Source organism: Oryctolagus cuniculus, chromosome 5, assembly GCF_964237555.1.
Source record: "Oryctolagus cuniculus chromosome 5, mOryCun1.1, whole genome shotgun sequence".
In the NCBI taxonomy this organism is placed as follows: Eukaryota; Metazoa; Chordata; class Mammalia; order Lagomorpha; family Leporidae; genus Oryctolagus; species Oryctolagus cuniculus.
In genome coordinates this window covers 48459540-48483139 of record NC_091436.1, presented here as the reverse complement: position 1 = coordinate 48483139, position 23600 = coordinate 48459540, and the positions used below count along the sequence as shown (strand labels likewise).

The 23600-nt window shown below is 37.0% G+C and overlaps 1 long non-coding RNA gene across 1 annotated transcript in view; it reads left to right on the top strand.

Moving 5' to 3' along the window:
• The window catches only part of LOC127492972 (uncharacterized), a 72885-nt gene extending 54066 nt beyond the window's left edge, over nucleotides 1-18819 (top strand). The window contains exon 3 of the long non-coding RNA XR_007922843.2: nucleotides 15718-18819. This is a non-coding gene — a long non-coding RNA (uncharacterized lncRNA). The remainder of the gene's footprint in view (nucleotides 1-15717) is intronic.
• The last annotated feature ends 4781 nt before the right edge of the window (nucleotides 18820-23600 follow it).

Sequence of the window (23600 nt, the reverse complement as noted above, 5' to 3'; positions counted from 1 at the left end):
AAGACTGACAATATTATCAGTCTAAGATATATTTTTTGACTTTTTGAAAGTTATTTTTACAGGTATCAAAAAAATTCAAATGCTTAGAAACCATTGATTCAAACAGTCCTTTCAGGAAAAGTTATATTAACTTGACAATAACAGCAGCAAAGAGAATGCTGCATGAGAACTTTCCTCATTTGCTCTATCATGTATTCAGAGCTATGTAAGATTTCCAACACTGTAAAATGAAGGTGATGGTCCATCTCAGAGATTTGTTGGGAACACCCAATAAAATTATATTCATCTATCCTTTGATACATATTAGGAACTTTCTAAAATTTCCTTCTATGCTACTGTGTAAATTAAAGTTGGATATTGAGTCAAAGTAGGTAGCTCCTCCTTAGACACACCTGTCATATTTCTCATAGGCTGATCTAGATTCTTATCTAGATTCCTGCAAAGCCAAATAAAGCCTGAATTTTTCAACAATTAGACTATAATTTCATTTTTTGAAGATTTATTTTGAAGGTAGAATTACAGAGAGGGGAGACAGAGAGAGAGAGAGTTTTCCATCAACTGATTGACTCACCAAATGACCACATTGGCCGTGGCTGGGCCAGGCTGAATGAAGCCAGGAGCCAGGAGCTTCATCTGGGTTTGCCATATGGGTCGTAGAGGCCCAAGCACTTGGGCAATATTACACTGCTTTCCCAAGTGTATCAGCAGGGAGCTGGATCAGAAGTGAAAACAGCTGTGACTCAAACTATAGTCCATATAGAATGCTGGTGCTGCAGGCTGTGGTTTAAACCCCTGACCCACAACAGCAGCCCCAATTATTATGTTTCTTATACTTTTAAGAAGTATTTTACCTTTTTTGAGGTTCTTCAGTAGAACAGTGAATCTGAATTATTTAGCTTAAAATTTTCTTTGCTTCCTTCTCATATAATCAAGAAGTTAAAATTGGCCAAACTATGGGGAAGAAATAAATCACCATAAAAGTTAAGACTCCTTCTGTAAACACACAATGAACTAGATGCATACACACCCATATCCTAGCATTCTAATATTTAAAATGCAGATATTGGTATTTTAATACACTTTTCAATTATTGCACAATAACTTAAATGAACAGCCACTTGTTTGGTTTTAATACACAATTGAGTCAGACAATATAGATAGAAATATTTAAAACTATAAATCAGGTTACCTGAAAAATGTAATTTTGCTCAAATACAACCAAATTATTTCAGCTGAAGAGAACTTGTTTCTTATATCTAAAGAAATTGACTATGATATGGCAGTGTATTCCTCAGTCTTTCATTACTATTACAAAATACATGGGGTCGTCTAACTTTATTTTGAAAAAAGATTTATTTTGGTTCAGGTTTGAAGGTGCAAGGTCAAGGGACCTCATCTAGCAATGATTGCTTGCTGACAGAATCTCAAGGTGATATAGAGCATCAATGGCAAGAGATAGGGAGCATGTGCATCTTCTATGTCTATGTAGTCTCTCTTCCTTATTAAGCCAGTTGGGTTCCATCATAGGGCTTTATGCTGCTGACCTAACTTAATTTAATCCTTTCCAAAGACCCCTGCCCCTGAAAACTATAATCAGATTAAGCTTGCACTTTCATAATATCATTAATGTAAGACTTTGGGGACTAAACATTTGTCTGAATGACCATATTTAAACCATAACAGGTAGATTCAGTTAAAGGAGTAGAGTTACTGCTTCATTTCAGAATGAAATTAATCATGGTGGATTGTGTAACTGCTTTCCTGATATTTAGTGCAATGATCATATAAATTAACCCAACTAGCATATATTTATTTTGCTAACACATAGTATGCTAATGTAAAGTGACTGATACAAATGGATATCATTTTTATTTTGAGGCCATAGGCAATATAAAAAATAAGAAGAGGGGTGGCTGTTTGGCACAGCTCTATGTTAAGATGCTGCTTGGGATGCTTGTATATCATATCAGAGTGCCTGTGTTCAAGTCCTGGCTCTGCTCTCAGTTCCAGCTTCCAGCTCATGCAAATCCTAGAAGACAGCAGATCTTGAGTCCCTGACATCCTTGTGGAAGATCTGGATTTTGTCCCTGATTCCTGCCTTCAGCCTGACCCAGCCCAGGCTTCCTCAGGCATTTGGGGGAGTTAGTGAATGGGAGATCTCTGTCACTATCTCTCTGCTTTTGAAATAAATGAAAAAGAGTTTAAAGAATAGATAAAGGACTCATTTTAAGCAACACTAGATATTAAACCCTGAAGGTTACCTCATGAAAATTTTACCAGTATAATTAAATTATGAAAGTATTTAATTACTTTCTATGAGGAAACATTAAGTTAATATGACATGATGTCACTTAGTTTTTTCCCAGATCTAAGTAAGAATTTTAATTTCTTCCATTGTTTTAGTCAAATACATCTGTTTGTTCACTGTTCTTTTAGCAAAAGAGATATTAAAAATTGCATGCATCTTCTCTTTAAAATTATAAAAGGACAATCTCTTTTCCAAATTCTTTTTTTTTCTTTTTGTATGATTTGATAAGATTGAAATAAAATTTTCTTTGATGTTTGTTTGAAAAAATATTTTTGGAATGAAATAGAGTTAAGTTAAAGTACTACCTTTTATAAAATAAAAAAGGGATTGAACTTTTAAAGAATGTTTTATCCTTATCCCTTAGAATGATCTAAGTAAATAAACCCTGTTGGTAAGAAAGATGGAGACTTAATGAAAAATAAGTTTAAGAAACACCATGCAAACCTGAGAATTTTGCCAATTAAATTTCCAGACAGAAGAAATTATTTTTTTCCTACCATGTTCAAATACATAGCATTTCCTATCCTAACCAAACACACTTCCTAATTTAGCATAAACTTCCTCATACTAATTCAGTACCTTCAAATATTATTTGTCTGGTCAATGACTCTGCTTTATCCACCTTGTTTTCCCACCAAATATATATGTATGACATCCGGAACACTGTTAGGGAATACACTGTTATTAAGGTTCCCATGGTCGGCATCACCTATTGTTTAAAAAACAATTAATTGGCAAGGAGTAAAAATCTACAACAAAACAGGCAACAGTTGCTTGGCTCCTGGGAACACAAGACACGAGACAAAGTCACTCTTATGCAAACCTGATGTCTGTTAGTGTCTAGTGTAGGTATGTATTTCTCAGTTTCTTTCACTGTGAAGAGCCACAGTTTACCTCTCACTGAGAACCAACCATCTCTCTACGATCTTTCAAGGGAATGAGAAATCATCTTCTTTTCTCACATACAATGGAAATATATTTGAATACCTGATTACACTGTACCTCTTTCTCTGTTTCACAAGTATGGGCAAAAACAATGCATTTTTATGCAAATCTATAAGAGGAAGAAATGGAGAATGAATACTATTATTAAATAATAGCATCAACTCACGGTCAAAAAAACTTCTTTTAAAATATTTTCAAGTTTTTCATGACTAGACTTTCCATCTTTATCATCACTTGCCTACTTCAAAGACAAAACAACAAAAACAAAACTCCAATATGAGATTGGTGGTTGGTATTTATAGGATTTGTAGGTGTAGACAACAGATCAAATAAACAGCAGTAAAATGGAATCTTGCTTTCTAGAGAAAAAACATTTCTCTGGATTGCATTTAAAATGATCTTTTTCTCATTGCTTCCCGGCCTTTTGACTAAGATCAAGTGTAAAATAATCTTTTTATTAAAAAAAGATTTATTTATTTATTTGAAAGTCAGAGTTATAGAGAGAGAAGGAGAGGCAGAGAGAGAGGTCTTCCATCTGATGGTTCACTCCCCTACTGGCTGTAGTGGCTGGAGCTGTGCTGATCCGAAGCCAGGAGCCAGAAACTTCCTCCAGGTCTCCCACAGGCATACAGGGGTCCAAGGACTTGGGTCATCTTCTACTGCTTTCCCAAGCCATAGCAGATAACTGGATTGGAAGAGAAGCAGCTGGGACTCCAACCAGCGCCCAAACGGGATGACGGCACTGCAGGTGGAAGCTTTATCTGCAACGCCACAGAGCAGGCCCCCAAAATAATTTTAATGAAAAAAAATTGAATTGAAAGGACATTTCATGATTTACAGCTTCTAGCTTTCTAGTAATAATAAAATAAAATTCAATCTTCCAAAATTACAAAAAATAAAAAAAAAAAAAACACAAACCTCTTGATTACTGGGGAGGCAGGTTCCCATTCACATATACTCATGTGAAAAAAAGGAAAATCTCATAATCTTCTAAAACTGAAACTTTAATCAGTTAATTTTTTTATTTTTATTTTTTATTTTATTTTTTGACAGGCAGAGTGGACAGTGAGAGAGAGAGACAGAGAGAAAGGTCTTCCTTTGCCGTTGGTTCACCCTCCAATGGCCGCCGCGGCCAGCGCACTGTGGCCGGCGCACCGCGCTGATCCGATGGCAGGAGCCAGGTACTTCTCCTGGTCTCCCATGGGGTGCAGGGCCCCAGCACCTGGGCCATCCTCCACTGCACTCCCTGGCCACAGCAGAGAGCTGGCCTGGAAGAGGGGCAACCAGGACAGAATCCGGTGCCCCAACCGGGACTAGAACCCGGTGTGCTGGCGCCGCAAGGTGGAGGATTAGCCTAGTGAGCTGCAGTGCCGGCTTGATCAGTTAATTAACAAGTAAAAACACTACATAAAAATTAGTTGTCTCTAAATATCCTATGTAAAAACAAGGCAGGAATTTGAGAATTAAAACATATTGCAAAAGTCTTCGTTTGGAACTTATCCATTGCACACAAAGTCTGTTTGCTCAAGGTGTAATACTAATGAAACCTACATAAATTATCATAGTTACTTCTTCAATTATTACCTAATAAGAAAACCTTGGCTACTGACTGATTATAGAACATGGAATATTAGGCAAATTATATTATAGAAAATACTAGTAGCAAAACATGCTGAATTATTTTCTCAGAAATTGCTTTCAATTTCTATTACCCTCAAATGTTGTTTTATATATAATTTCTCTCTTTTTTGTTGCTATTTATTTATTTACATCAATTTGAAGGGCAGAGCAACAGAGAGTAAGAAACAGAGAAGAGAGGGAGAGAGAGAAACAGAGAGACAAAGATCTCCCATCTACTGGTTCACGCTTCCAATATCCAGAATGCCTGCGACAGCTAAGGCTTGGGACAGGAGTCCAGGACTCCATTTGCAAGTCTCATGTGGGTTACAGGGGTCTGAGCACTTGGCCATCATCTGCTGCCTTCCAGGATGCATGAGCAGGAAGCTGGATTGGGGCACAGCAGTTGAGATTCAAATCCACCGTCCAACATGGACTTTTTCACATTTTTATTTCATTATTTTAAAGTACAGCAATCAAATCATAATTCTTTAATGAACTACTAAAATATTTCCACAGCCCATTTTATGTCAGGATAAAAAAAGTTTTTTTCCACCTAATCTATCAATCTATCTAACTAATAAACTAAACACATAAACCTTTAGCAAAACATATTCCAAATTATATGAACTAAAATAAAATAGAAATTGGGTTTCATACTTGGCCAGCTCAGTGGCTAAAAAACTTTTTAAACAAACTGTGTGAAGTACACATAAAGAATTAAGGAAGCACTTCATTAAATTAAGCAAAATAACAATAGCAACACCGCTTAATGAGAAGAGCTTTATCATAATTTTATTAAAATAGAAAAGAGAGAAACGTATAATTTAAATAAAGTATATATATATATAAAAAAGATAAAAATAGAAAAGAGAATTGGAAGCTATTTTTGAAGGGTTTAGAATCCAACATTAAGTTTAGTTTGACTATCAGGCAGGCAAAATTTTTCACTTTCAAAAGAATGGTGGAAACCCACAAAAGAATTCTTAATTTATATATATACAAGTACTTTGCATAGAAAATATAGAAGTTAAGTAGAGAAAGCTCAATAGTAATCTCAAAGCATTCTCATTTCAGATCTATGACTTATTTCCTAGTCAATTTCCCAGCTGCATCAGGGATATCATGAGTCATTGTTTCTGCAAACTGTGTTCTTTCTCCTTTAATGAATCACTTCTCTGTTATCTGACTGACCTGCCAACTTCATGTCTCTCTTCCTTCCGTTTCCTTTAACTTGAAATACATAAGATATTTATTTTGGGTCTCCGGGCCATCATGAATAGCACTGTAGACTTTTTAAGTAATGTGACAACCGATTGGCAGTTAAAGGTGATGAATATCTAGGATGGTGCTTGATACTGAGAGATTTAAAACAATTAGGTGGTCATTACACAAGGAATTCTGGAATCAGAATTCTTGGGTTCAGATCTCAACTCTAACAAAACTTGCTAGTTGTGTGGTCTTGGGAAAGTTGAATTTATGAACTTTATTCTTATCCAATAAAAGTGAATAATACCAATACATAACCTAAATTGCATTTATTGATGAGAAAATTAAAACCTTTTTTGGAAATCCAGTACCAAAAAGAAAAGCTAAGACATAAAATGCATTATTGTGGCAGAAAACTATTGATTATACTTTAAAACAAACTTGTAGTATGTTTAGCAAATTTATTTATACATGTAATAATTGAGAAGAAAATTTATGTTTGGTCAATTTTATACTCACAAATCTTCAATCAGTGTCTTTTTTTTTTTTATTTGACAGATAGATTTAGACAGTGAGAGAGAGAGAGAGAGAGAGAGAGAAAGGTCTTCCTTCCATTGGTTCACTCCCCAAATGGCCGCTATGGCCAGCGCTGCACCGATCCAAAGCCGGAAGCCAGATGCTTCCTCCTGGTCTCCCATGCAGTTGCAGGGGCCCAAACACCTGGGCCACCCTCCACTGCCTTCCCTGGCCACAGCAGAGAGCTGGACTGGAAGAGGAGCCACCAGAACTAGAACCCGGTGCCCATATGGGATGCTGGCTGGGCCGCAGGTGGAGGATTAACCAAGTGAGCCACGGCGCTGGCCCCACAATCAGTGTCTTGATTGAATTAATTGATTGGCAAGGAAGAAAAACTGTTAAATTGTTTAGTGGAAATGACTATTTGGTAGAGGTATAGAGATGGGAGATGTTTTTTATTATGTTTATTGAACATGAATTTCTGTGCTCCTATTTTCAAGAGTTATAGCAAAAATTAAGAACTATTTGTAGCAAAAATTAAGATAGACATAGATTGGCTTAAATCTCATAGGAAATGAAAATATATGTATGCATTTTTTAAAATATCTTGCCTACCACTAGCATTCCTAAAATGACTTATCTCAGTCATATATAAAACAGTGTCTCTTCATTTATTTTTATTTGAGAGACAAGGAGAGAGAGCACAAGTGAGACAGAGATAGATGGAGCTCTGTCTGCTGGTTCACTCCCCAAATGCTTATAGCAACTGGGGCTGGGCCAGGCTGAAGCCAGGAGGCCAGAATCAGTCTAGGCCTTTGGATCCAGTTATCTGAGCCATGACTTGCTGCTTCTCACCATCTGCATTTACAGGTACCCAACTGGAATCAGGAGCTAGAGCCTGGAATTGAATGGGATATGAGCTTCCAATTGGTATCTTAACTACTAGACCAAAGTTTCCCCCTCTTTGCTTTAACAGTGATCACTTTTCAGTTAACTTTCAACACTTGAGAATAACTGTGTATTGATTACAGTATTCAACCAAAAGTATTAAGTAGGACAACAACAAAAAAATTCTAAGAGGGATAACATATTAAGTTGTTCATCAACAGTCAGGGCAAGGGCTAATCAAGTCACCGTTTCTCATAGTGTTCATTTCTCTTTAACAGGTTTCCTTTTTGGTGCTCAGTTAGTTGTCACGGATCAGGGAGAACATATGGTATTTGTGCCTTTGGGACTGGCTTATTTCACTCAGCATAATGTTTTCCAAATTCCTAACAGGGATCACTTTTCAGTTAAAATATAAACACCTAAGAATAATTGTGTGTTAATTACAGAGTTCAACCAATGGTACTAGAACAAAAAAAATACTAAAATGGATAAAGTATTATATTGTACATCAACTGTCAGGACAAGAGCTGATCAAGTCACTGTTTCTCATAGTGTCCATTTCACTTCAACAAGTTTCCCCTTTGGTGTTCAGTTAGTTGTCGCCGATCAGGGAGAACATATGATATTTGTCCCTTTGGGACTGGCTTAATTCACTCAGCATGATGTTTTCCAAATTCCTCCATCTTGTTGCAAATGACCGGGTTTCACTGTTTTTGACTGCTTTATAGTATTCTATAGAGTACATATCCCATAATTTTTTTATCCAGTCTACTGTTGATGGCATTTGGGTTGGTTCCAGGTCTTCGCTATTGTGAATTGAGCTGCAATAAACATTAAGGTGCAGACAGCTTGTTTGTTTGCCAATTTAATTTCCTTTGGGTAAATTCCAAGGAGTGGGATGGCTGGGTTGAATGGTAGGTTTATATTCAGGTTTCTGAGGAATCTCCAGACTGACTTCCATAGTGGCTTAACCAGTTTGCATTCCCACCAACAGTGGGTTAGTGTCCCTTTTTCCCCACCATCCTCACCAGCATCTATTGTTGGTAGATTTCTTTAATATTAAAATACTTTATTATTTAATGTTAATATTCTAATGTTTCATTTTATTGTACAGTGTGACCTTAGCAATTGAATTCAGAAGGGTATTATTTAACATATGAATAAAGAATATTTATTCACATTTACTATTAGCTTCATAAGAAATTGCTTCTTCTGGCTAATCAAAATGACCATTCTTCTTTGATCTATAATGGAATAAATTATATGAATTAATTTCTTAGTATTAAATCATCTAGGCCGGCGCTGTAGCTCACTAGGCTAATCCTCCGCCTGCGGTGCTGGCACCCGGGGTTCTAGCCCCAGCTGGGGTTCTGGATTCTGTCCCGGTTGCTCCTCTTCCAGTCCAGCTCTCTGCTGTGGCCCAGGAAGGCAGTGGAGGATGGCCCAAGTGCTTGGGCCCTGCACCCGCATGGGAGACCAGGATAAGCACCTGGCTCCTGGCTTCGGATCAGCGCAGCACCAGCCATGGCGGCCATTTGGGGAGTGAACCAACGGAAGTAAAATCTTTCTCTCTGTCTCTCTCTCTCACTGTCTAACTCTGCCTGTCAAAAAAAAAAAAAATCTAAGTGTTATTGGAAGTAATTGTTTTAATCTTATTTTAGATCTTAGCATTATTAATAAGTGATAGTATCCCCTGATTTTTATTCCCACAATAGGCATTTAGTAATTGCTAATCTGATGTTATATATAGGATTCAACTACTTGCCTGTTTTCTTTCTTTCTTTTTTTACCTAGAAAACTTTTATTTAAAGTATACAAACTTCATGCATTTCATATATGCGAGTTTAGAAACAATGATTCTTCCCATCCTACCCTTCCTCCCACTCACACACCTAATTCTTCTTCCTCCTCCCTCTTGTATTCCCATTATTATTTTTATGAAGATCTATTTTCTTTCTTTTTTTAAGATTATTTATTTATTTATTTAACAGGTAGAGCTGCAGACAGTGACAGAGAGAGAGAGAGAGAGAGAGAGAAAGGTCTTTCTTCCATTGGTTCATTCCCCAAATGACGGCCACAGTCAGTGCTGCGCTGATCGGAAGCCAGGAGCCAGGCACCTCCTCCTGGTCTCCCACGCAGTTGCAGGGGCCCAAACACCTGGGCCATCCTCCACTGCCCTCCTGGGCCACAGCAGAGAGCTGGACTGGAAGAGGAGCCACTGGGATTAGAACCTGGCGCCCATATGGGATGCTGGCGGCACCACAGGCAGAGGATTAACCAAGTGAGCCACTGCGCTGGCCCCGACTAAGATCTATTTTCAACTATCTTTATACACATAAGACTTACCCTGCACTAAGAATTCAACAAACAGTATGAAAAACAAAACAAAACAAAACAAAAAAAACCTGTTCCTCAACAGTTGAGACAAGGGTTGTTCAAAGTCATCAGATCTCAAAGGAGCAATTTCACTGCTATAGAATACCTATAGATTATCTTTTAGGTACTCTATTATTTACCACAGATCAGGGAGAACAGATGATATTTGTCTTTTGGGGACTGGCTTGTTTCACTAAGTATAATGTTTTCCAGTTTTATCCATTTTGTTGCAAATGACAGGATTTTTTTTTTTTTTTTTTTTTTTTTTTTTTCTGTTGTGTAGTATCCCATGGTGTACCACAATTTCTTGATTCAGTCTTCAGTTGATAGACATCTGGGTTGATTCATATCATAGCTATTGTGAATTGAGCTGCAATAAGCAAGGGGGTAGAGGTAACTTTTTTAGATGCTGATTTCTGTTCATTTGGGTAAATTCCCAGGAGTGGGATGGCTGGATCAACTGGTAGGTAGGTCTCTATTCAGATTTCTGAAATATCTTTATACTGTGTTCCACAGCAGCTACACTAGTTTACTTTCTCATCACATCCTCCCCAGGATTTGTTGTTTGTTGACTTCTGTATGAGAGTCATTCTAACTGCGGTGAGGTGAAAACTCAACATTTGCCTATTTTGAATATCTCTGGAGTCTGGATAAAGGACTTAAAGCCTTGTCAATGTCAATATTACCATTAATGAATCAAAGAAAACAAAGAATAGTAAAACCAATATTTTGAGTTTTATACAGTGTTGATACTCAATAAAGCATAGTTCATTAAAAAGAAAAACTACTATTTAGGGGCCGGCGCTGTGTAGCGGGTAAAGCCACTGCCTGCAGTGCCTGCATCCCAAATGGGTGCCAATTCAAGTCCTAATTGCTCCACTTCCAATCCAGCTCTCTGCTGTGGCCTGAGAAGGCAGTGGAAGATGGCCCAAGTCTTTGGGCCCCTGCACCCACATGGGAGACCCAGAAGAAGCTCCTGGCTCCTGGCTTCGGATTGGCACAGCTCTCTCCATTGTGGCCATTTGGGAGTGAACCATCAGATGGAAGACCTCTCTCTCTCTCTCTCTGCCTCTCCTCTCTCTCTGTGTAACTCTGACTTGCAAATAAATAAATCAATCTAAAAAAAAAAAAAAAAGGAAAACTACTATTTAAGTTCACAGAAATTTTCCAAGTGGCCCAAGGATTACCATAGTACTTCACAAAGGTCATGAAAAATGAAATTAAAAGCTAAGTTTATTTTGGTGCAAAAATTTTTGAATTCTATGCCTAGTTTCTTTAGGTGCATTACTTGTAGCTTTTGAATACTCCTCATATGCATGGATTTAAAAGAAATTGCACTAAAATCAACTTATCTTAATGGACTTATAATTACAGGATTTTTTTTTTTTGGTGAATTCTGTGGGTTTTTCACATAGTCAAGAAGAATTGGAACAGTTTTATTTCTAATTTACTCATTGATATGCATTTTGTTTCTTTTTATATTATATTTAAGGGTATGGAGAACAGAAAACAAAACTATTTTCCCAGTTCTGGAGAAAGCATTCATTCTTTCACCATAAAGTATAATGTTAGTTGAATTTTGTCAAATGCTATTTCTAAATCAATTGGCATACCAATATGATTTTTCTTAGACTGATAACATGATGGATTGTACTAAACACTCTTCAAATATTGACCCAGACTTGGATGGCAGGTATAAATACCATTTGGTCATGGTGTGCAGTATTTTCTATATATTGCTGAATTCTGCTTGTTAATGTTCTTAAGGATATTTGTATCTACAGTCATACAATTTATTAGCCTGTCTATTTTTCTTGGATTATATTTGGTTTTTGTATCAAGGTAATTCTAGCTTCATAAAATGAACTGTGAATTATTTCCTCCACTTCAATTTTTGTAAGAGACTGTATAGAATTGGCGTAAAGACCAATTAAGTGGTGAAAGTCTATTTTTGGAGTAACCGAACCTTTTTATTTAAGTTTTAAGTTGATGTGTAAAGTTGTTCACAGCACTCCCTCATTATCTTTTTGATATTTGCATGGTATATAGTGATAGCCCTTATTTCATTCCCAATATTGGCATTTCATGCCTTCTCTCTTTTTCTTTTTTAGTCCTAGATCTTTGTCAATTTTCTTTATTTATTCAAAAATATAGCTTTTGTTTCATCTTGTATTGTTTTTCTGTTTTCAATTACTCATTTATTTCTGCCCTCATTTTTATTATTTCCTTCCTTGCACTTGCTTTGTTTATTTTGATCTTTCTCTTGATTCTTGAGGTGGAAGTTCAGATAATTTGTTAGACACTTTCTCTCTTTTCTTTTTTTTTTTTTAAACTTTTATTTAATGCATATAAATTTCCAAAGTATGACTTATGAATTACAATGGCTTCCCCCCCACACCGTCCCTCCCACCCACAACCCTCCCCTTTCCCACTCCCTCTCCCCTTCCATTCACATCAAGATTCATTTTCGATTATCTTAATATACAGAAGATCAGCTTAGTATACATTAAGTATGGATTTCAACAGTTTGCTCCCACACAGAAACATAAAGTGAAAAATAATAGATGATTTTTTTAAATGATGATGAAATCAGAGCAGACCTATTGTCATGTTTAATCCCAGTGAGAGTCAAGTTGGGAATTGATAATTTATTTATTTATTTATTTTTTATTTATTTTTTTTTTTACAGAGGATCAGTTTAGTATGCATTAAGTAAGGATTTCAACAGTTTGCACCCCCATAGAAACACAAAGTGAAATATATTGTTTGAGTACTCGTTATAGCATTAAATCTCAATGTACAGCACATTAAGGATAGAGATCCTACATGAGGAGTAAGTGCACAGTGACTCCTGTTGTTGACTTTACCAATTGACACTCCTGTCTATGGCATCAGTAATCTCCCTATGCTCCAGTCATGAGTTTCCAAGGCTATGGAAGCCCTCTGAGTTCTCCGACTTTATCTTGTTTAGACAAGGTCATAATCAAAGTGGAGGTTCTCTCCTCCCTTCAGAGAAAGGTACCTCCTTCTTTGATGACCTGTTCTTTCCACTGGGATCTCACTCACAGAGATCTTTTGCCAGAGTGTCTTGGCTTTCCATGCCTGAAATACTCTCATGAGCTTTTCAGCCAGCTCCGAATGCCTTTAGGGCTGATTCTGAGGCCAGAGTGCTATTTAGGACATCTGCCATTCTATGAGTCTGCTGAGTATCTCACTTCCCATGTTGGATCACTCTCCCCTTTATTTACTCCATCAGTTAGCGTTAGCAGGTACTAGACTTGTCTATGTGCTCCCTTTGACTCCCAGTCCCTTCACCATGACCAACTGTGAACTGAAACTGATCACCTGGAACAGTGAGATGGCATTGGTACATGCCACCTCGATGGGATTGAATTGGAATCCCCTGGTATGCTTCCAACTCCACCACTTGGGGCAAGTCAGCCTGAGCATGTCCCAAATTATACATCTCTTCCCTCTCCCATTCCCACCACCATGTTCAACAGGGATCACATTTCAGTTAATTTTCAACACTTAAGAATAACTGTGCATCAATTACAGATCTAAACCAGTCATATTAAGTAGAACAGATTCTTTTCTAACATTTGCACTAAGTGCAACAATTTCCCTCTCAGAATTGTTTTAGCTACTGAATCACAGATTTTCACATGTATGCTTTCATTTACATTCAGTTAGAAGTATTTCTTGATTTCCCACATGGCTTCCTGTTGTTCCATGATTTACATAGAATTATGTTGCATTACTTCTAATTGTTCATTTTTCCTGTTATCTCTTGCTTTTTCCTTATCAAGTGCTACTTGAATTAAATGTCATATAGTGGGGAATTGGTAGGTAAAGTGTAACTAAACCCCAATACGCTCATGCTGAATTTGTGAGGCATTCAAAAGAAAAATATTTTTATATTAATCTTGGTAAATATAGGAATTGGTGAGGCAGTTTTTCAGTTACATTTCTTCTGTGTCCTGTTCTTTCCCAAAAGTTTAGTAATTTAAGGTAACAGATATTGAATCAATTCACCATAGGAATCTGTAACATGTTAAATAAATATATTGTATTAGATCCTTTGCTGGTATCAACCTATTTTATTAACCAGGCTCATTTCCATCCCTTTTAGTATCAAATTGTGCTCTAGGCCAGAGATCATTGGTCACATAAAGGAAAAGGAATTGTGGTTATTTAGAATGCAAACCTTAGCATTTCCCATTCTGGTAAACTCAGTGGGTGATACCATTAGACTTGGGCCAAAATGCAGGGACTTGCTTCCAAATGGCTTGACCTAAAATAAAGATAATAGAGGAGCTGTTTTCCTTGGTTTCCTTTCACAATTGCTTTGGGTTTTTCTTGTTTGAATAAAAACACAAGGTTCATTCTACCATTTGGTTAAAGCATATTTCTTGCAGAATCCCTTCCTTTTCCAGATACAGAAAACAACTCTGCTTAATTTCGTGTAGTAAATCTAAGAAATAAAGGAACTATTGTCACTTCCTTTGTCTGGCTGATAGCAAAGGTCTGTGTGAAGCTTATATGCCAGAGGGGGATTCATTCAGTTTTACAAATGGACACTTTTTATAAGCAACAATTTCCTCTGGACTTCCTGATGTTTTTACTAAATGAAGATATCATTGATTTTTTGTTAAAGTAGTAAAAAATATGGCTCTTTGCCCTATTAGTCTCAAAAGGATTAGTTTATATTTCCACCTCAGTTTTAAATTGCTTTCCCATCTAGTATTTCTTCTAATTTTTATAGTATTCTTGTGAGATAGACAAGTATTATCTTTCTTATTTTAGGTATGAAAAAATAACAGATAATATGATTTTTCAGGTAAACTAGGTCTTTTGACTCTTTGCCTTATGTTCTCTCATTAAATTTATGTACTTTAAAATTTATTTATCAAAATATATTTATTGAGTGACTACTTTTGCCAACGTGAAAGGCAGAAATGATGCAACCTATCAAATTTGACTGTCACTGTTCTTTATAAGGAATAGGAAGACTGCCAGTACCAGGAACTTCTGGTATTAACTGTCAAGAGAATAGCCCTAGTTCAATTCTTTAGTTTTAAAATTTGGCCTATAACCCAGATCTCAATTTTGACAGCACATTTGACTTAAGTTTATGAAAATTTAGAAAGTAATATTTCTGATATTGAGAGCATTGAAGTCAACATTTGATAGCAAACATTTCAATTATTTCCCATTAACAGTCAGTGAATTTGACTTGTCAAATCCTTTATTACAGCCTATGAACAGCTTTAAAATTATGAATCCATCAAATGTTAATAATTTTCATCTACTATCAGTATTAGTGATTTTCTTCCTCTTAACCAAGAGCATGTTAGACCATTGTTCAGATCCTAATATGTCAATTTCAGTGTTCAGACAAGGTTTTTTTTCCATATATTTATCCAGTTTTTCCTCACTTCTTCGTGAAATGACTTTCCTTTCACCAGTGAATTACCATGGCACCTTTATATCAAACCCCAGTTGGCCACATATGTGAGGATCACTTTCCAGACTACATTCTGTTGCTATTTATTTTTCTATTCTTATGTCAATGCTAGACTGTCTTAATTGCTGTAGCTTTATAGTTTGTCTTGAAGCCTCCAACTTTGCTCTTCTTTTCCAAGACTGTTGTGTCTGTTGTAGATCTTTTACATTTCTGTATTAACACTGGAATTTACTTGCCATTTACAAAAAAAAGAAAAATCCCACTAAGATTTTATCAAGATTGTATTGAATCTATAGATGAATTTGTAGACAACTGATGTGGTAATCCACTAACATGGTATATATTCATTCATTTAGATTTTTATTTTATTTTTTAAAATTTTTTTTGACAGGCAGAGTGGACAGTGAGAGAGAGACAGAGACAGAGAGAAAGATCTTCCTTTTCCGTTGGTTCACCCCACAATGGCTGCTGCGGCTGGTGCGCTGCGGCCGGCACACCACGCTGATCTGAAGCCAGGAGCCAGGTGCTTCTCTTGCTCACCCATGTGGGTTCAGGGCCCAATGACTCGGGCCATCCTCCACTGCACTCCTGGCCACAGCAGAGAGCTGGACTGGAAGAGGAGCAACCGGGACAGAATCCAGCACCCCAACCAGGACTGGAATCTGGTGTGCCAGCGCTGCAGGCGGAGGATTAGTCTATTGAGCCGAGGCGCCGGCCTTCATTTAGATTTTTAAATTTACTTAGCATGCTTTTTATTTATATTATAAAACTTTTCCCTATCTCATTGATTTTGTAACTTAAAGGTATGTTGTGAATAATTTTGCATGTGTTGTGTTGAAAATAATTTTCTAAATTTAATTTTCCAGTTGTTTGCTTAGTTCAATTTTGTATTTTGATCTTGCATTTTTCACTTTGCTGAGTTGAATATTAACTTTGAGATATTTGTAGATTCCTTTGTATGTTCTTCAAAAGAAGTTGTGAATTAAACTCATTTCAGCTCTTCAGTTTTCATTTTTATTTTCCATTTCAATTCCTTGTTTTGACTTAAGGCTTTGGCTACTAGCTCCAACGCAATATTTAGTAGGAGTGGTTAGAATGAATAGCACAGCCTTCTTCCCAGATTCACAAGAAAATGATTTTTTAAATCACCAGTAAGTAAGAGATAGTTGTGCATTTTCACAGATAAATTTGAAAATGACTTCTCTGTTTCTTAATGAAAGAGCTTCTTTCTATTCCTAGATTTTTGAAAATGTTTTTGGAAATGTTTTTGTCAACTGTTTTTCTTCCAAGTTGATAATATTCTGTTAATATAAATTTTTATAATAATTAGATTTTGAATGTTATTTAAATTTTATATTACTTGGATGAATCAAACATAATTCTGTGCAGCATGGTTTATGTATTACTAAAGTCAATCTGATAGCATTTTATATATTTGTGGCAATGTTAATTATGTAATGTTGATTCTTAATTTTTTGGTATAATGTTTTGCTTTGCTTATAAAATGCTTTTTTGCATATGACACAAGTTTTAGTATCACAGTTAAGACGGCATCATAAAACAGGGTAGTAAATGTCCATTCCTTCTCTATTTTCCATAAGGTTATGTAAACTAGTGTTCTTTTCTTTCTTAAATATATGGTAGAATTTTCCAGTGAAATAACTTTGCTTTGGAGTTTTCTTTGGGAGACTTTTAATTATAAATTCATCTTCTCTAAGAATAGACTTTTCATTTGTTATAGAATTGGTAAATTGTGTTTTCATTACATTAATATATATCTATAGATGAATTTTCATTATGTTCAACTCCATTCATCTGTTGATAAATTATCAATTTTATATGTGTTTGTTAAAGCAGGTCCCTTTATATATTATGAAAAATTCACAATAACATAATGATTTACTTCTATCAAATAGCCTATTTACTTTCATTAATAAGATTTTTTTCTATAATTCACATAAAAGATTCTAACTCCAATTTGTTTTTCACAATGATCATGACAAATTCTACCTAACTTCTCTACAATTGTCACCATTTTAAGCAGTCTAGATCTTATAAACAATGTTACCACTCAAAATATTTAGTAGTAAAGGGGCTAGTGGCGTAGTGGGTTAAGCTGCCACCTACAATGCCAACATCCCATATGGACAAGGGTTCAAGTCCCAGTTGCTCCTCTTCCAATCAAGTTTCCTGCTAATACTCCTTGGAAAGCAGTGGAGGATGGTCCAAGTTTTGGAGCTCCTGCTCCCAGGTGGGAGACCCAGAGGAAGCTCCTGATTCTTGACTTCAGCCTGGCCTAGCCCTGGCCATTACTGCCATTTGGGGAGTAAACTAACAGATAGAAGATTTTATCTCTCTCTCTCTCTTTGTAACTCTGCCTTTCAAATAAAACGTTAGTAGTTTTAATCTATATAAATTCATTTTCTCTGATAGGTATTCCACCAATTCTTCAAGGTCTCAATTAGGACTATCCCCCCGAAAGAAATAGTGGCAGCTCTTTATAATCCAAAACTTTCAGCATCTTCTCAATTTAGGGAACATTTAGGGGTGTGTGTGTGTATGTGTGTTAGTGTGTAAAGGTGTGTAAAGGTTTAGGGCAATCATTCACCTACTATGTTTGTATTGCTATATTATTTTTCTTAACTTTTTATGTATTTCATGTATAGATTATCTACATAGATATTACAGATTGAGAGCTCATAGTTCAGTGCTTGTATTTTGTTAAAAAATAACAATTCATTTTAACCATATTAAATTTTAATACTTTATATTATTACTTTATATTACATTCTATTCTAATACTTTATATCCTCTTATCAATTACTTTTGTTCACTTCTCTTGAAAATTTGTTTTTAATCCAAATATCTGACTCTGTACTATTGTTTACTTCTTTACATATATATTCTTTTTTTTAAGATTTATTTTTTATTTATTTGAAAGACAGAGTTACAGAGAAATGTAGAAAGAGAGAGAGGTCTTCCATCCACTGGTTCACCCACCAAAAGGCCACAACAGCCAGAGCTGAGCTGATCCGAAGTCTGGAGCCAGGAGCTTCTTCCAGGTCTTCCATGTGGGTGCAGAGACCCAAGGACTTGGGCCATCTTCTACTGCTTCTCCAGGCCTTAGCAGAGAGCTGGATTGGAAGTGGAGCAGCCGAGACTTGAACTGGTGCCCACATGGGATGCTGACACTTCAGGCCAGGGCTTTAACCTACTGCACCACAGTGCTGGCCCCTAACATGTATATTCTTTCAATTAGTCTAAAAGTCACATCAGTTTTAAAAAACCCAAATAAATGTTTTGCTGATTTAGAAATTACTATAGCTAATTTAATCTTTTGTTTGGATGACTAAGTTTCATGTCAGTTAAGTTAACCATGCATATACAAATCTCAGAAATTAGAGTTGGCATAGCATAATGGTAACTGTCTAGAAAAACACTCGTGTAGTTGAAAAAAGGAAACAAAAGCAATAAAGTTGCTCACTCAAGATCTAAGCTCAATGTGCACTTTTTTGTGAGTTACCTATTGAGAGGTTAAACTAACATGCTTCATTCTTCAATTCTCACTGAAATTACTTCTTTGCTATCAATTTTTGAAGAAAAAGAATAAAGTAAAAATGTCCAGAGAAAAGAATCATCACGAGGTTTTTCTTCTTATTTTTCTTTATTTATTTCATTAAGTGTTGAATTATGACATTTTCATTTCTTCTGACCCTTTCTATTTTCCTGTAAATAATGGTGGTCCAAAGTTGTCTTTCAAACACTGGCTATGCCCTTTCATCCACCCACATCTAATTATTTTTTCCCTGTCTTATCAAGTTAATAGTGCCTATTGTTATTTTTAGAGGACAAATCATATGAGAAGCAAGATTTTTTAAAGTTTCTGGCATAATAGATGATCAGTCCAAATATTTGTACAATACGTGCTGTCCTTCATGGATGGCTGCTGATGATTATATTGAGGCCAATAAGCAAGGTTTTCCTCCAAGGCACAGAGTAAAGGATTCAAAATTTTTGATAGAGACAATTGAATTGGAAAGGATGATGGAATTTATTGCAATTAAGCTGAGTAAATCAGTTGAAATGGGATCCAGATAACATTGTTCTTGTCCTTTACTATCTATGAGGAGATAGAAATGTATTTTGCAGAAATGACTCAAAAGCATTTTATTAGGAAAAACATTCCTACAGATTATAGAAGTATAAGAAATTATAACCCTTTCTTTATAGTAAAATCTTAAAAAGCTAAATCACTTGTAAAGTTAAAGACTGTTAAGATGTGTGATTTATTGATAGATGTGAGGGAATAAGAGAGAAAAGTGACTAGCCAACATCTGTTTTCCTCAGTTTTGTTTTTGTTTTTTAAAGTGTTTTAGAAAATGTTTGGCAATAACTGTTTCCTGACTCACTATGATGAAAGCATCTCAAAGCAAGTGTATCTCAAATGAATAACATCACATTGTGAAAGGATTACTTATGCCTTTTCCAGTAATTCAATATTTTGCCTTAGGTAGTAAATAACTTTGTTTTTATATTTCATTCTTTCATACATTTTATTTAACTGTGTACTTTTGTGTTAGTGAATCAGGAAATAGGTTTTCAAAGGTAAGAGGTGCTTAATTTAAGAATTTATTATCATATAACTTTCATGCTTTTTACATGGAGTTGATATTACAGCTTGTGTGATGAAGGGCTGTAATACTCTGAGTTCTCTTCTTTGGTGCAGAACTCAAGAATAGTAATATTTGAATGGACTTCAAGGAAAATTTTATCTATTTAAAGAAATGTTTTAAATTTTATGAATATGGGGCCAGCATTGTGGCATAGGAGCTTAAGGAACCGCCTGCCATGTCAGCACATGTGTGGCCACTGGTTTGAGTCCGGGCTGCTCCACTTCTGATCCAGCTCCCTGCTGATGTGCCTGGGAGTACAGTGGAAGATGGCTTTGGTGCTTGGGCCCCTGCACCCACGTGAGAAGCTCAGACAGGGCTTGTAACTCCTTGCTTTGGCCTGGCCCAGCCCTGGCCATTGCAGTCATTTGGGGGAATGAACCAATGGATGGAGGATATCTCTCTCTCTCTCACTCCCTCTCTCTGTATTTCTGCCTTTCAAATAAAATGGATAAATCTTTCCAAATGTTTTGTGAATAAGAACATAAATCCAAAAATGGATAAATGATTTACTCATTTTTTTCCCTAAAATTCCTATTGATTACTGGGATTTTCGAATATACCATGATTTCTATAATATTATGGATTTAAGGCCTAGGTTTAGAACTTTTTAACAAACTCCTTACTTTACTACTACAAACTGACATATGTTAAACTCTAATTTTGAACTGAACATCTTGCCCTACAACCTTCTTCGTTACAAAGTGCTATGAGGGATTTTATTATCCCAATTTGGGATATTAGAAAATTAAACTCAGTTCAAAGAATTTGGTCAAAATAATTCAGATATTGAATCATGGACACGGATTTGAAGCACAGTAGTTTTAATCCAAATTTTATACTATACCTAATTAATAGCTTACTTCAGAGGATGCTAGATATAGCAAATCATAATACAAGTACATAATACATACATGTTTTTGCTTACTCTGATGACATTTTTTTTTGACAGGCAGAGTGGACAGTGAGAGAGAGAGACAGGTCTTCCTTTGCCGTTGGTTCACCCTCCAATGGCCGCCACGGCCAGTGCGCTGCAGCCGGCACACCGCGCTGATCCGAAGGCAGGAGCCAGGTGCTTCTCCTAGTCTCCCATGGTGTGCAGGGCACAAGCACTTGGGCCATCCTCCACTGCCTTCCCGGGTAACAGCAGAGAGCTGGCCTGGAAGAGAGGCAACCGGGAAAGAATCTGGCGCCCCGACTGGGGCTAGAACCCGGTGTGCTGGCGCCGCTAGGTGAAGGATTAGCCTATTGAGCCGCGGCGCCGGCCTACTCTGATGACATTTAAAACTTAGTTGGATACTGCCATCAATGTATAGCAAAAAATAAAATAAGTGATATTAAAGGACATATGGTGTGGAGCCTGAGCCATAGTAAATGCTCTAGATATCTTTGAGTGACTGAATGAAAGGCATTAAATGATAAGTACTAAGCAGTACAGCTAACTGGTATTTGAGTTCACAAAAGTGAGAAAGAAAAATTTTTTTTTCTGAAAACATAAGCTATCTTTAAAATTATATAATGAGGGGCCGGCGCTGTGGTGCACTGGGTTAACGCCCTGGCCTGAAGCGCTAGCATCCCATATGGGCGCCGGTTCAAGACCCGGCTGCTCCACTTCCAATCCAGCTCTCTGCTATGGCCTGGGAAAGGAGCAGAAGATAGCCCAAGTACTTGGGCCCCTGCACCCATGTGGGAGACCCTGAAGAAGGTCCTGGCTCCTGGTTTCAGATTGACACAGCTCTGGAAGTTGTGGCCTTTTGGGGAGTGAACCAGTGGATGGAAGACCTCTCTCTCTCTCTCTGCCTCTCCTCTCTCTGTGTAATTCTGACTTTCAAATAAAATAAATCTTTAAAAAAATTATATAATGAAGAAAATATTGACATTGCTTAATTTAACAAAATAACAAGCATCATACTGAGTCACTTCTATCTCAACATATTATCACTGATAGTGACAAGATGTTTTAACAACGCTGCTATTAGTAATCTATGGACTCAACAATTTATCATACATACTTGAAATCATCTGAAAGTAAGAAATTTGATTATCTAACATACACAAAATTTTCTACACACACTAGGTACAAAATATCACTTATGTATTTGAAATTAAAGTATAAATTTCCCATGTGTAGATTCAAACCACTTTTTAAGATTATTTTTAAAAATAACTGTAAGGGATGAAAATTTTTTACATTGCACCACAGTGCAGTGAAACATCATTTGCAGCAGTCTGATCTATAGAAGATCTGTGCTAAGACCCTCGGTGGATGTCTGAAATTGCTGATAGTATCAAATTCTGCAAACTATATGACTACTGGGCAGGTAGTGAGGCCTGTATAGCTATGCTTGTTAAAGGCAAGATTCACAACCCCAGCTGGGATGGAGCTTGACAGAATGAGAGTTCACCATGCTACCCAGAACGGTGTGCAATTTACATAATGAATTGTTTATTTCTATGATTTTCCATTTAATATTTTTAGTTTTCTGTTAACTTTTTTTTTTTTTGACTGGCAGAGTGGACAGTGAGAGAGAGAGAGACAGAGAGAAAGGTCTTCCTTTGCCGTCGATTCACCCTCCAATGGCCGCCACGGCTGGCACGCTGCTGCCGGCGCACCGCGCTGATCCGATGGCAGGAGCCAGGTACTTATCCTTGTCTCCCATGGGGCGCAGGGCCCAAGCACTTGGGCCATCCTCCACTGCACTCCCGGGCCACAGCAGAGAGCTGGCCTGGAAGAGGGGCAACCGGGACAGAATCCGGCTCCCTGACCAGGACTAGAACCTGGTGTGCCGGTGCCGCAAGGCGGAGGATTAGCCTGTTGAGCCACGACGCCGGCCTGCAGTTAACTTCAAGTGACTGAACTGCTTAAGGTGAAATGATAGATAAGGGTGAACACTGTATTTTATTTGCATTTCATAGTTCAAATGTTCTCTGATTTTCATTAGCTTTCAAATTTTTATTAATTTTTTATTCATAAAAGGGAACAAATTTCATTATTTCATATGTACAGTTTTTTTTTTATCTTTTTTTTTTTTTTTTTTTTTTTGACAGGCAGAGTGGACAGTGAGAGAGAGAGAGACAGAGAGAAAGGTCTTCCTTTTGCCGTTGGTTCACCCTCCAATGGCCGCCGCGGCCGGCGCGCTGCGGCCGGCGCACCGCGCTGATCCGATGGCAGGAGCCAGGAGCCAGGTGCTTTTCCTGGTCTCCCATGGGGTGCAGGGCCCAAGCACCTGGGCCATGCTCCACTGCACTCCCTGGCCACAGCAGAGGGCTGGCCTGGAAGAGGGGCAACCGGGACAGAATCCGGCTCCCCGACCGGGACTAGAACCCGGTGTGCCGGCGCCGCTAGGCGGAGGATTAGCCTAGTGAGCCGCGGCGCCGGCCTCATATGTACAGTTTTAAGAGCATAATGATACTTCCTACCCTACCTAAGATGTTCCATTCTATTGTGGGATTGTTCCATTGTTTCATTTAATGATATTATAGGTTCCACAATTTTTATTTTTCAAGTCTTAATTTTAGAATAAGTGTTTGTGAGACAGGCATTGTGGTGTAGCAGGTTAAGCTGCTGCCTACGATGCTGGCATCCCATATGGGTGCTAATTCC